The sequence below is a fragment of the Myxocyprinus asiaticus genome, chromosome 10 (genome assembly GCF_019703515.2).
Source record: "Myxocyprinus asiaticus isolate MX2 ecotype Aquarium Trade chromosome 10, UBuf_Myxa_2, whole genome shotgun sequence".
NCBI classification, from domain to species: domain Eukaryota; kingdom Metazoa; phylum Chordata; class Actinopteri; order Cypriniformes; family Catostomidae; genus Myxocyprinus; species Myxocyprinus asiaticus.
In genome coordinates, this window is record NC_059353.1 from 45,208,285 (window position 1) to 45,220,572 (window position 12,288).

Consider the following 12,288-nt stretch of genomic DNA (forward strand, 5'->3'; position numbering starts at 1 on the left):
GCAATCGCTGTATGATTCATTTTCTCTTAACTCTTTAAATATGACAAAGAATACATTTTATATTATGTCACATATCATATTATTAAACGGAAGATATAAATGGTACACTGAACTTGTTTAATGTGAAATTTTGTGGAAGTGCTCTTTACTCTATTCCTGAATGTGTTTGTACAATTTCTGCTTGTTCAATAATAAAAAAGATATAAGTGGTAAGATAAACATTTATCTGTTGTGTTTTCTCCAGTTAGCTTACAAGCTAATCGGTTAGCCTATTAACTTCCCTGATAGGATAGCACACGTACATCTCCCAGACGTCTATTAGATGTGTGTGTTTAGATCTGGAAGACATCTATTTAACGTTGTTTACACATCTGCTATACATCTATTAGATGCATTGTATCCGTTTCCTCTCAGATGTCTATTAGACATTCAGCAGATGTCTTTGAGATGTTGTGATTTGGAATGTTCACTAATTGGATTTTTTAAGATGTTTAGCAAATGTTTATTAGATTGTGATGCTTTCCGGATCAAAAGATCTAAAACAGACATCTTGGAGATGTACATGTGCTATCTTGGTTTGCATACTGCTAGTTTCTTCTCTTCATCACTTTCATTAAACTTCTTCTCACTGTCACCACCTAGTGATACGGCGGTATGACTGAATTCAAAAGAACCTTTCATTTGCTGTATATTTAATGATTTTACAAACATTACATTTTTTAAATCTTTGTGGTTATGGTTAGGTTTAGAGTTAGAGTTATGGATAGGTGTAGATGTATGGTTGCTGCAAGACTCCAAATAAACACAACAAGTATATGAATGTGGCATCCAACTGTTCGAAGACTTCAGGACTTCACTGGTTATCTTGAGGGGGCATATCTTATAGTAATCTTGCAGGACACAGACAGACCCCTCTCTGAAACCTGGAGCTCACATGTGCCCACGTGTTCAACACTTCAAGCTTCGGCCACTGGGGGCAGTGGTTTGAATTTTAGTAAGCACAGACTGATTTCAGCTAAAAAAATTCCAACCTACTGTCACTGAATTCACAGTGTGATCGTTTGTATTAGCACAACATAGGTTGAAAAGGAAAACTGATTCTTAATGTCTATTGAATTCCGATTTCACAGATTCGGCAGTCAATAATTCATACAAAACACTTTGTGGTCGGTACAAACCATGTTTATCTAGAGCCGTAAACACCATAGACCAATATACAGAATTTGGGTTGATCAATATGCATTTGCAGGACATTTCTTTAAAATGTTACCTTTGGTCCCCCAATAGCCTATTGAATATTTGGTTACATCAGTGTCTACATTTATATGGACACCAGAAAATGGGTTGTTGCGAGAAAGCAGCGTTCCGGTTTACATGCACTGTACAAGCAGCGTACTCTTTACTCCTGTATACATACGGCTCAGTCAGTAAGCAGCTTCTTCATAGCAATGTAATTTCCCCGCAATAACAAATAACAAAGTGTAAATAACAAAGATGGCATCCAAGGGAGACTTTGCTATTTTATTCTCTGTTGCTCTCCAGATATTCCAGAGTTGTTGCTGTTTTTGTTTCTTTAACTTTGCATCGCAACCTTTACGTAAAAATACGTGATTCCCCTAATGTACAAGAGCATACGTGAACATAAGGGACCGTCTATATTTTGCATTGGTGTGTAGAAATGGGTAGTTTATAATGTATGTGCCTTTCCCACTGTAATCCCAGAAATGTTGAATTCTTTCCGCTGTGTTGACTTGTTGATATGAAGTATGGCTCCATCCTATGATGTTAGTTATCCGGTCTGTTCACGCACATGCGCACTCTTCAAACACCCATCAGAATGCCACTTTTGTGTTTATATGACCACATAAGCCACGTTCTCGAGGAGAAACCTAGGTGTGTTAAACCGCTTTCTCCTAATCCCTTAAAAGGCGAAAGGAAATCTGCATTCTCATTCACATGATGTTTCAAAACGCCACTTTCTGCAAAAACCCTGGAATAAACCGGTTTCTTAAAGCTACACTATGTAACTTTTGGCCCTCTAGCGGTTAAAAAAATAAAACTGCATGTGTCTTGCGGAAGATCATTTTTTTGGTAATGACGTAAGTCGTGCTTCAGCTCTGATCCTCTATCCGGATGAATGTGGTTCAAGGCACCGGTGTACACAAGGATACAGGACATCTTATCAGAGCGAATGGACAAATAAATAATGAAAGAAAAGAAAAGACAGATATCTGAAAACATGTAATCTGAGCAGGTAAGTGCCATATCTTATGCTGTTGTTTTGACTTATTGGAAACATTGATGTTTTGAAATAAATGACGTTACAAAAGTTAGGCAACGTTTGATTCACAATAATTGCTAGTCTGATAAGGTCAAACGTTGTAAAGTTTTTATAACTGCAGGATATTCTGGCCAAATAGGCCACGGCTAGTAACTGTTACTGTTACCAAACAGTGGTCAACATCATTTCAAGACTCACATGTCCTTGGCAAGCCTAGGACCAAAGGATTTATTTATAAAAATTATTGCCGTTATAAAGAAAAATACACACGTGTGCAAGCAAGTGAAAATTCTGCACCGATTACAATATAATTACTGTATTTCACTACACACACACAGACATGAGTGTGTATGATTACACAACTATACATAAACCATATCAATAAAATATCTTACCTGTTGAGAAAGAAAAAAGCCATCTCTGGTTCGCTTTTAAGTCCTTTCAGATCTCGGAGTTGTCGTCACCTCTGAAAAGCCAAGCCGATGTTGATTCGGGTTTTATTACGGACTCTGTCACTTTCCCCTTTTGCTTGTAGACTCTGCTCTGTTCGGAGTTTCTTTGTTTTTACAACCGGTGATTCCCGGGAGGTTTGCCGTTTTGAATGATCCATTCTCAATTTTTCTCATTCATTATGACAACAAACTTTCAGCTTCACTGACTCCCACACCATACATGCACTAGCAGAAGCTTATTTTATCTGTGTACGGATATGACGTGACACACACGGGCGAATGACGTATGTATGCAATTTCCCGCAAAATCCGTCACGACAGCTCTAAAATATAAATTATTATTATAGGTTTATCAAAGTGTATTTGGGTAAAGTACAGACATGGTTTGGAAGATGGATTTTTGTTTCACTCTCTCATTAATAACATTTTGTTGTTAAAAAAAAAGTCAGCAAAGTGTAGCTTTAAGCACACGTAAACGTGGTCGTGTTTATCCCCATTGCAATTGAACCTGTATTAAATGTTGTCTGGGTAGAATTAGTTTTTACCTTGCATATTTTTATTCACGGCTTTAGAGGATGAGGATATTTCACACAACCATGTTGCCTAATTTGGCTAGCTTTTACCTAGTGATGAATCTGTGCCAAAATACTGTAGAGTTCGATTAGATATATTTTTTTTCTTCCATTTTAAAAGTTAATTTGCCTTTTTTTTTTTTGCTATCCTAACTATGCATGATTATATAGTTGCATGTAGGCTAGTTGCATTTTTTTGGCATTTAGCATAGTGTTTTCTCTGCTGGCCGTGACCCTAACAGAACTACACTGCTCTCATTGTGAATCTGGCGACAGTATGTTGAAAGTTCTTCAGTGAAATCGGTCTGTGCTTACCGAAAATCGAAGCGTTGCCCCCAGTGGTGAAGCTGCAAGTGTTGTTTAACTTATGGGCACGTGTAAGCTCCAGTTTCTTGGTGAAATGTCCACAGAGTGGTGCCAAACATTTGTTGTAAAGCGAGTTGTTTTTTAGTTGTAAATTATATTATACAGTCAAGAGGAATGCATACTTTATTAACCATATGCCCTAATCCAACCCCCCGACCCTAAACCTTACCGTCAGTGGAGTAAAAATGTAATCTTGTAGGAGAAAACACGACCTCTGATCGCACTCATCATTATGTAAACGTGATTACTTGCTGGTATCCGGGGGATCAAAACCCATGTTTTTGAGATTGTTTGTGGAACACGCTATTACCACAGGAAAAGGTAAACACATTTGAATTCATGCAAAAAATGTCTCATGGGAGATGGTGCTTGTTAGTAACTCATCAGAATGGGGTTCATGTCAGGGTACTGGAACATTCAGTAGCAAAATGTTGAGTTGCCATGTGATCATGGTGTCAGAACAGACCTGTGACCCATTTTTTGGGTCAAAACCCACCTGTTGAAAAGAGAGCTTGATGATGTCAACCGGGTAAAAAAAGTCATTTCAGAGGTGCAGCAAGTTATTACAATCTGATGAAAGATTATGAAGACAAACGTTTTATTTCTTTGAAATAATGTGCACTGTTTTGATTCCATGTTGACTCTAAGAGCTGTGTGTGTATAATGCACATGTCCTTCCTTCCTATTGCTCACACGCACCATGATGTAAGTAACCTTAATGAACAATAGTGCAGATGTTTAACTCAAATTTATGAGCACTGCCTGGTGCATGCTGTTGGTCACCATAATGCTAACAGAGATGACGATAAAATAGTACCAAGCACAGAAAAATGTCAGGGATTCCAACAGATTCATGATAGCAGTGTTCCCATTCATGCCATTACATTGCATATTAGCATTTCATAAATCAGTTCCTGCAGGGCAGACCTTTCTATGACCTCTAAAAGGAAAGTGAGAATACATTTGTGTGTGCGCGTGCGCGCGCACACACACTTGTAGAGGGGAAAAATTTGTAAACATGAATTAGGTATGCAAGTGAAATTGCAGGGGGAAAAGGAAAGCTGAGTCAGCCAGGGTAGTGCCTTGAACCTTATCCATTAAATCATTTCCCCGAATTCTAACCATAAAACATGACGGGTGTCTGAAGCTAGGCCAAAAAGCATTAATAACTCCTGTATTTTGAGTCTTATTGCTTTTCTGAAGTCAAAGCTTGGGTTCACTCAACAGAACAAGAGTAGAGCTTGGCAGTCTATTGCATTTAATAAACAAAATAAACTGCTAAAAATTTCAGCCACTTTCTCGGTTAAATACAAGTTACTTTCCATCATCAGCCTCTGTGGCATAATGGCAATTACCACAGAAAATTATTCAATAATTATCAACTCATCCCTAAGTTTTATTTTAAAGCAAAAATTGCAGTTACAGTAATGAACTTACCTCCAAGACTTGGTTTCTGGTCCCGTCGAAATCAGGAAATCATTAATCATTTACTCCACTGACAATTAGGTTTGGGATTGGGGTTTGGTTATGCATTCTTATGACTGTATTACATCAATAACAACAAAAAATACATTTTGCTTTTAGTGCCACTCTGTTCACATTGCACATGGAAACTGGAGCTCACACATGCCTATATGTTCAACAACACTTCCAGCTTAGGGCATTGGAGGCAGTGGTTCGAATCTCAGCACAGAACGATTTCAGCTGAAGAAATTTCGACCTACTGTAACTGTAATTCACAGTGAGATCAGTCTGAAAATACACACCTTTTCAAAAGTATAGCCACAAAACATGTTAGATGTGTAAAGACATTTTACATCTTAAAATGGGACTAGTGTGATTGCATTGCTTACTAACCTTGTCTATGTAAGGTTACATGCTTATCTAATCTCAATTTCAATGTCGTGATCACGTTACAGCGGCAAATCCGGTAACATCTACCTGAAAAGAACAAGGATACCAGAAAGGGACTGTTTCTACTGAGCAAACTACAGTCACAGGATTTACATTATTAATGCATAACCAGAAGTTTATCCACCTAAAATATTAGTCCCACCTCAAAATTGACAATTTAGACAACTTTATAGCTCAAATAATAAATGTGTTTTCACTGAATAATTCATGTACTGTAAGTGCTTCACGTAAATACGAGAGTCACATTTCTGCTTTTACACCCTCTGGAGCTCTGGCGCTGTTTGCTTCAATTGCATTGCTGTAACTTGCTTTAAAAAAAACATGGAGGGATTTCTTTGGTAATTGATATTATGCCAGAAATGCTGTCTATAATAGAGCTTAAGTGAGCAACTGAAATAATTATTATATTATTATACTTGCTTGCTTAGTCTTATAATACCGTTTTTGTTCATGAAATACTACAATGCACATTGGGTAAATTGCAGTATTTTGTTGCATACGTTTTTCATGGCCATGACAACGGCTTTACCCCTTCGTAATGGGTCACTGGTTCTCACTAGTCCCAAAAATACATACAGTATATACCATACGTGTACTGTAAATAAATTAGCCTCAGGGACCCTAGATCAATTTTAAAAGCCATCAGTCTGAAGGACATGCAGTTTTCCAACATACTGTTATGTCAACACTGCCTAAAAGGCCTCTCATTGTGTAGAATAAATATAAGAGCCAAATCCATGACTTAGACAACATTGTGAAATATAAATGCTCAATTTTAATGTTTAGGAGTTGAAAGTAAGACAAAACTTTTGCATCAAGATTTCTTAATGTCCTATTTGATTTGACTTTGATAACCAATGAGATCACAACATGAAAGATGTATAATAAAATTCTACTTTTTTAGGGTGTGATGCATAACAATTTCAATTACGATTTTTCATTTAGTTTAAACCCTAACCTAAACCTAACCATGATTTTAATAGGAAAATGTTTATTTTTATTACCATAGTTTCCATTTTCCTGTATTACTACTATGGTCCTCGTAATAAGTTTTGCATTCCTTCACAATAATTTGCATTTTTTCGTAATAAGTTTTGCGTTCACTCGCAATAGTTTGCATTCCCTCGCCTTAAGGTTTGCGTTCCCTTGCAATAGTTTGCGTTCCCTTGTAATAAGTTTTCCGTTCCCTCTTAATAGTTTGCATTACCTCACAATAACTTTTGTGTTCCCTCACTAAAGTTTTGTGTTCCCTTGCTATAAGTTTTGCATTCCTTCGCAATAGTTTGCGTTCCCTCTTAATAGCTTGCATTCCCTCGCAATAATGTTTGTGTTCCCTCATTAAATTTTGTGTTCCCTTGCTATAAGTTTTGCGTTCACTCACAATAGTTTGCATTCCCTTGTAATAAGTTTTGCGTTCCCTCTTAATAGTTTGCATTCCCTCACAATAACTTTTGTTTCCTCCCAATAGTTTGTATTCTCCTGCAATAAGTTTTGCATTGCCACAAAATAGTTTGCGTTCCCTCGCAAAAAGTTTTCCGTGCCCTCGCAATACATTTTGCGTTCCCTAGCAATAGTTTGTGTTCTGTCGCAATAAATTTACCATGGTATCACTACAGTAACCATATTTTTACCTTGGTATTCGTAGAGAAACCAAAGTAATAATACAGGTAAATGAAAACTATGGGAATAAAAAGCATAATTTTGTAGTTATTAGGGTTTTAGTACAAATGGTGTGGTAGCAATAAGTTTTGCGTTCCTTCACAATAGTTTGCATTTTTTCACAATAAGTTTTGGTTCACTCGCAATAGTTTCCGTTCCCTCGCACTAAGTTTTGCGTTCCTCTTAATAGTCTACATTCCCTCGCAATAATTTTTGTGTTCCCTCGCTAAAGTTTTGTGTTCCCTTGCTATAAGTTTTGCGTTCCCTCGCAATAGTTTGCATTCCGTCGCAATAGTTTTGCGTTCCCTCGCAATAAATTTACCATGGTATCACTATAGTAACCATATTTTTACCTTGGTATTAATAGTGAAACCAAAGTAATAATACAGGTAAATGAAAACTATGGGAATAAAAATAATAATTTTGTAGTTATTAGGGTTTTACTACAAATGGTGTGGTACCTTAGTATTTGTAGTAAAACCATGATTTCTGCCAAAAACTTTGGTTACTACATATTATAAAATTACTATAGTAAAACCATAGTTAAAATATGGTATTGTATTGTAAAACCATATTAACCACACAATTATAATTTTTATTACCATAGTTTCCATTTTACTGTATTACCACTATGGTCCTAGCAATAAGTTTTGCGTTCCTTCGCAATAGTTTCCATTCCCTCGCAATAACTTTTGCGTTCCCTTGCAATAAATTTACCATGGTATCACTACAGTAACCATATTTTTACGTTGGTATTCATAGTGAACCAAAGTAATAATACAGGTAAATGAAAACTATGGGAATAAAAATAATAATTTTGTAGTTATTAGGGTTTTACTACAAATGGTGTGGTAACATAATATTTGTAGTAAAACCGTGATTTCCGCCAAAAACTTAGGTTACTACATTCTACAAAATTACAATAGTAAAACCATAGTTAAATATGGTATTTGTATAGTAAAACCATATTAACCACAAAATTATAATCTTTATTACCATAGTTTCCGTTTTCCTTTATTACCACTATGGTCCTCCAATAAGTTTTGCGTTCCTTCACAATAGTTTGCGTTTTTTCACAGTAAGTTTTGCATTCACTCACAATAGTTTGCGTTCCCTCACACAAAGGTTTGCGTTCTCTTGCATTAGGTTTTGCGTTCCCTCTAAGTAGTTTGCATTCCCTTACAATAACTTTTGTGTTCCCTTGTTATAAGTTTTGCATTCTCTCACAATAAGTTTTGCGTTCCCTCCCAATAGTTTGCATTCCCGTGCAATAAGTTTAGCATTTCCTCAAAATAGTTTGCGCTCCCTCGCAATAGTCTGCGTACCTTTGCAAAAAGTTTTGCTTTCCCTCGAAATAGATTGCGTTCCCTTGCAATAAGTTTTACATTCTGTAAGCTGATAGTCAAAAGTCTTGCTACGTGAGACTAATCCATTCTTCTTCTTCTGAAGTTTGAGGTTTATAAAGCAGTATTGATTTAACTGAATGGCTTTATTCTGTTATGTTAACAACTCAATAAAAAAACATTGTCAACAATTGTCTTCGCCTAATCTGGCTTTGATTCACTCAAGTCGGTTGTTTAGGTACTGGAACATATTCTGGAATCTTCAGGAGTGAAAACTAAAATCAGCCGATGTTATTGAAACAAACCTTTTCATGTCTGCCAAACTGTTGTGATGTGCACCCAACTCGGCTGAGAGGAGACTCCGTCCATTCCGTGTGCACTGATCCGAGGTGACCGCGTTTACTCCACGCTCTGTGTTTTCATTGGAGTGCACAACAGAGCAGGCCCATATTGTTTCTTTTAATTTTAAACAGCAATTAAAGTGGAACTGGAAAACATTGCTCAGTCCTTTCATCTCATCAATCCAAGTTTTTGTCCTGGGTGTTAGCAGCTCCAGATCATCCTTTTCTCTGTTCGCTTCAATTACACTCAAGCGCGAGCAATGGAAACATTCTCCCTTTGCACAACAGAACGTGTGTTGAATTTGCTTTGATGAGACAAGCGCTTGAAAGATGGACACCTATAAATGCTGTGAAAATACCTTTCTGCAGCATTCTGTATTTTCTTGTAGAGTAAAATTATTTACCTAATGCACATCCATCTGGAGTTGCTAGGCAACATCCACAATCACAATTCATGGGAAAAATTTCCATTTTAGTGAGATGCAGGCGTAATCCTATTAGCCTCTGAACAAACAAGCTGTCTGGATCCGCATTAGGGCCTTTTGAGATGCTGAACGTACAGTTTGTACAATTTGTTTGATGTTCTGTTCTTTACTAAGCTTTTTTTATTTTATTTTATTTATTATTTTACTTAGAAACTTTGTACCAAAAGCAAATGACTGTTTATTGAGCAGGTACTGTATGTATACATCGTAGCTGTATTTGTTTTACTGCCTGAAAATTTATATAAAAAATCCATTGTATTACAGTATATATATATATATATATATATATATATATATATATATATATATATATATAAAAGCACTGGCGGCCAAAAGTTTGGAATAATGTACAGATTTTGCTCTTATGGAAAGAAATTGGTACTTTTATTCACCAAAGTGGCATTCAACTGATCACAATGTATAGTCGGGACATTAATAATGTGAAAAATTACTATTACATTTTGAAAAAAATTTCAGAATTTCTTAAACTACTTCAAAGAGTTCTCATCAAAAAATCCTTCACATGCAGCAGTGACAGCTTTGCAGATCCTTGACATTCTAGCTGTCAGTTTGTCCAGATACTCAGGTGGCATTTCACCCCACGCCTCCTGTAGCACTTGCCATAGATGTGGCTGTCTTGTCGGGCACTTCTCACGCACCTTACAGTCTAGCTGATCCCACAAAAGCTCAATGGGGTTAAGATCCATAACACTCTTTTTCTGTTTCAAAAGTGGCTTTTTCTTTGCAATTCTTCCCATAAGGCCTGCACCCCTGAATCTTCTCAGGAAATGTGAGGCATCTATTTCTCAAACTAGAGACTCTGATGTACTTATCCTCTTGTTTAGTTGTACATCTGGCCTTCCACCTCTCTTTCTGTCCTTGTTAGAGCCAGTTGTCCTTTGTCTTTGAAGACTGTAGTGTACACCTTTGAATTTCAAGCATTGTATAGCCTTCATTCCTCAAAACAATGATTGACTGATGAGTTTCTAGAGAAAGCTGTTTCTTTTTTGCCATTTCTGACCTAATATTGACCGTAAGACATGCCAGTCTATTGCATACTGTGGCAACTCAAAAACAAACACAAAGACAATGTGAAGCTTCATTTAATGAACCAAATAGCTTTCAGCTGTGTTTGATATAATGGCAAGTGATTTTCTAGTACCAAATTAGCAATTTAGCATGATTACTCAAGGATAAGGTGTTGGAGTGATGGCTACAGTAAAAAAAATAAAAATAAAGTATAATAACGCAGGATTCTGTTATTATTGTTGGTTTGGATACAAGCATCTGCTAAATGACTAATGACTTGTTTACTCTCTTGTAATTCCAACCCATGTGACTGTCTTCTGTAGACATAAGGAGATGTTATGCAGAATGACAGCCATTCACTTTCATTGTACTGTATAAACAAAAATGCAATGAAAGGAAATAGTGACTAACATACCGCCGAACATCTCCTTTTATGGTCCACAAAAGAGAGAATGTCATAGGGGTATGGAACAACATGAGGGTGAGTAAAGGAATTATCCATTTTACCGTCATGAAAATAATGTCACAATGGAAAAATATTAATATTCGTAAAAATATACACATATATACAGTATTAATATACTGTATACATATACTGATAAAAAATATATGCCTTGAATCCACTGTAAGTCACTTTGGATAAAAGCGTCTGCCAGTTGCATAAATGTAAATATTTGTTTTTTCTTTTGACTTTGGGTTGAATAGAGACCTGGACATATTTTTGCAAGATTTACCCAACTGCCCATTATTAATAACAAACAAACAAACAAACAACAACAACAACTACAAAAAAAAATCAAAATGTATGCACTTTATACAATACAATCAACAGCGCACAACAGCGTGTTCCGGAAGAAAATTCCATAAATTTTTGACATAGGTGAATATATTTATTAACATTAACTTATAAACCTTAAAGACAGACTTACCGTGAGCTCTGAGTTTGTTAATCGATGGTTTATGCTTCTGTTGAAGCCTTTAGTTTGCATCATTTCAACTTTTTTTTTACAATTATTTTTTTATTGTGTTTAATAGTAGATTTCCTGGCGAAGGACTGTGCTACAATGATACTGAAGAGAAAGATCCACCAATCAGAGAATCTCGGCCTAACTAATCTTGCCAAAAGAGCTCTACAGTGACCACCCACACCTGAGACACACTGCGGATGTCGCGATCCAGTCGGTCTCCCTATACTCTCAAACTACTTTTCTCTTTGCAAATATCCGAATATTTTGTAATAAAATCAAAACATGTATATTGATTCTATACTTATAATCAACAGCTTTAAATAAATAGTTTGATATTTTTCCATTGTTTTTAATTTGATTACATCATTCACAATGCTTCATGGGTTTATAGTTCATTCCCTCATTAAAGTCGGTAAGTGCACAGTCATATATCTTCGTACTGTATACTTTTTTCCTACAAATCAAAGTTTGGTAATGTTGTGTTTCACCTCAGAGCTGGTTGGTTTGGTTCATTGCTTAGAACTCATTTATGGAGGATTTAATGAAATCCCTTTGGAAGAAATGAATGGAAAAACAATTCTGGAACCAAGACGACTGAAAATGAAGGTGCGCTGTTGCGCTCTAATTCCCACCCTACATTTTTCCTCATTGAATATCCTTTTTCACTCGGATATACATCACATTATGGAAGTAGAATAGTTTTTGAACTGCATTTCCTGTTGACTTTAACTAAGCTCATATGTCTTCAATCTTGTGTACTGTAAATACCAAGGGAGAAAATATTCATAAGAGGAGTCAAAGATGAGCTATCAATCTGGCCCAAGGTTAAACAGGAACCAGTGGGCTGAGTTTTAATGGTGAATTGATAAGGGTATCCT